We start from the raw sequence: 3438 nt of genomic DNA, 5'->3' as shown, positions 1-3438 counted from the left end.
AAAAGAAAAGAAAAGAAACCATCCATTTGATAAGCCCATTGAATCCACCACCCCAAGGGGGGAAAAATAGCTTTGCTAACGTAACAGCTACCAGTAGGGGACAGCAGGGATTATAGTCACCGGATAGAAATAATGAGAAAATTTTAAACAGGGGGAGGAATACAGGGAAGTCCACAGCTTGGGACCTGAGTTTGACCCCATGGATCCATGTGGTGGATGGAGAGAGCCAGAGAGCTGACTTCTGTAATCTGTCCTCTGACCTCCAGGAAAGTGCCCAGATAAATAGATACAAAGAAACAAATGACAGAATAGAATTCCAAAAGAGGGGGTTGGGATAGAAATTATCTTTCAGCACAAACCACAGCTCTTGTTTCTAAGAGCTTATTCTTGAGCTAAATCTAGAAATGGCTTCATCGAGTTTCATTAGGACTCTTGTAGGTCTTTGGGATCAAACTCAGATCGGCAGACTTGGCAGCAAGCTCCTTTATACCCTGGAGGACTCCCCCCCCCCCCACGCCACACACACATACCCTTAATCCTGTGTTCTCTGCCTATTCTCCTGATACATGTTCATGGTCTGCTATTTCCAGTCATGGTGTCGGGAAGAGCCTTGAAGGAAGTCTATTCATGCCATCCTTGCATTATTCGACAAAACAGCTTCCACACAGAGGCCGGTGGAGCCTGGCTAAGGTTGAGACAGGACAGGAGGCAGAGGCAGTGTGAAGAGAGACAGGCCAGCTATCTCGATCCATTTGGCTTCAATGAGACATCTGCTGACCCCAGGCCTTCTGGCCCCGAACTTAAGGACCCCCACCACCAGGCAGGTGTCACCTACTGCTGATGGGCACTCTATTCCTTACTTTTATTTTTATTCTGTCTGTTTGGTTCTTCCCGACAGGGTTTCTTTGTACAGACTTTGCCATCCTGGAATTCTTTAGACTAGACTGGCCTCGAACTCACAGAGATCTGCCTGCCTCTGCCTCTTGACTTCTGGGATTAAAGGCGTGTGCAGCCACCACCACCACCACTGCCACCAGGATGTTCCTTACTTTTCTTGATGCTATGACAGTAACAACTTAAGGAAGGAAGGAAGGAAGGAAGGAAGGAAGGAAGGAAGGAAGGAAGGAAGGAAGGAAGGGGTTTGTTTCCTCTCGTGGAGTGAGGTCATAGCCCACAGGGCAGGGGTGAAGTGGAATTGAAGAAAAACTGTAGCTGTCACTTTGGAAGCGACACAGCCACAACTCCTTTCAACAGGGCCCATTAGCAGGAGAAGGATGCAGAGTGGTGATTGGATCTCGAGGTGGGAGGGGAAAGAATAGCTTCACTAGGAGAGAGAGAGAGAGAGAGAGACAGACAGACAGACAGACAGACAGACAGGCTGACACACAGGGTGGGACATGAGGAAAGGAGAAAGTGTGAAGGTTGGAGGGGAGAGGCCAGAGGGGCCCCTCAGAGAGTTGTAGCCTTCGGAGCGATTTCCCAGCAACCCCCTGTGGAAGTCTCTTTGGACTAATTCCCTAGACACGGGGAAGGTCTTTACCTATAACTGTTTAGGGGTGACAGGAAGTGATTCAGGTCAACATACTGTGGGTGACTGAGAGTGGGGAAGAGCCAGGTATCATACATTGAGAGCCATCTCTTCAGAGCCCAGGCAGTTCCAGAGAGAGAGCTGCAGGGAGGTTGGGCTTGACTCAGCCTCTGAGATCCATGGCCTAACTTAAGAGAAGGCAATGGCGGCGGCGGCAAGAAAGTGAGGCAGTTGTCACGGTCCATCCACAGTCAGAGAGCGGTGATGGAAGCTGGGCTCAACTTGCTGTCCGGCCGCTGTCTGCTTTCTCTTCATCTAGGACTCCCGGTCCATGGGATGGCGCTGCCCACATTCCGAGCGCTCGTCCTCGCTCAGATGAGCCTTGTGCACAGATGTACCCAGAAGTGTGTCTCCTAGGTGTGACCTTCAAAGTCAGTAACTTGAAGTCAACAAAGAGGAAGTAAGGTGCGGGGTTAAGGTAGGCCTCTCCTCCGTCATACAAAGGCTTCTGTGCCTTCTGCATGCAGGACCCAGGTGTCTGTTTACCCTGGAGCTGTAACTGCGTCCTGCTGTGCTGACTAGCCCCCACAATGTCTGGGATCGGATCCTCCCACTCAGTCTCCTTCCCGGGCCATTCCTGTCCTTTGTCCTCCAGGCCAGGGTTGCTCTGTGGCTTCCAAATCAATGCCAGTCTCTGAATTCATGGCTCTTGTTTCTTTAGTCTTGAGGCTCGCCTCTCGGACTCATTTTCCCCACTCTGGCACCTCTACCCAGAACACCTCCTCCTGATATCCGGGGCCTTCCTCGTGCCTCCTATCAGTCTCAGCCTCAAGCCTCTGCCAAGCTGCTGCCTTGGGTTTGGCCCAGCCCCAGCTGCTGTACCCACAGCGAGGTTGGTCCTGTGGGTTCTCAAGGAGCAACGGACTCTTTCCTGGCGTTGCTCTGCCGGTCCTGGAAAGAAGGTCACTTTGTACTTCCAGGGTCAGACCCCATGAGCAGAAGGAACCTTCTACCACATATCTGTGGGTTAGCCGCTGGCACATGAGCTGTTTTCAGAGTACAGAAGCCACTGTGCCCTTTTTTGTTTGGTTGTTTTGTCTTTAGATGAAGTCTTTTTTGTAGCCCTGTATGGCCTCGAACTCACTATGTAGCCAAAGATGATCTTTGAACTCCTAACCTCTTCTCTCCACCTCTGTAGTATTGGAATTCCAGGTGTGCCCCACCACACCCAGATTACCTGGTGCTGGAGGGAAATCAGCAGGACTTCTGGCTAAGAAAGCACTCGGTCAACTGAGCCACATTCCCAGCCCCACAACTAAAACACACACACACACACACACACACACACAGAGAGAGAGAGAGAGAGAGAGAGAGAGAGAGAGAGAGAGAGAGAGACTTATTTGTATTATTATTATTATTATTATTTTTTTTTTTTTTGGTTTTTCGAGACAGGGTTTCTCATTATAGCCCTGGCTGTCCTGGAACTCACTTTGTAGACCAGGCTGCCTCTGCCTCCTGAGTGCTGGGATTAAAGGCGTGCGCCACCACGCCCGGTGACTTATTTGTATTTTATGTGTATGATATTTTACCTGCATGTATGTCTGTGTGTCTCAGGTGTCAGTGGCTTCTCTGGGAATAGACTTACAGGCATCTGTGAGCTTCCATGAGGGTGCTGGGAATTGATACTAGGTCCCTCCGGAAGAACATGCTCATGACCACTGGGCCATCTTTCTAGGCACTCCACAATTTTTTCCGTGTATATGTGTGTGTGTGTGAGAGAGAGAAAGAGAGAGAGAGAGAGAGAGACAGAGAGAGAGAGACAGAGAGAGACAGACAGACAGACAGAGACAGACAGACAGAGAGACAGACAGACAGACACAGAGAGAGAGACAGAGAGACAGGGTTTTACT

The sequence above is a fragment of the Mus pahari genome, chromosome 23 (assembly GCF_900095145.1).
Source record: "Mus pahari chromosome 23, PAHARI_EIJ_v1.1, whole genome shotgun sequence".
Lineage (NCBI taxonomy): Eukaryota > Metazoa > Chordata > Mammalia > Rodentia > Muridae > Mus > Mus pahari.
Note: the sequence above shows the minus strand (reverse complement) of the source record.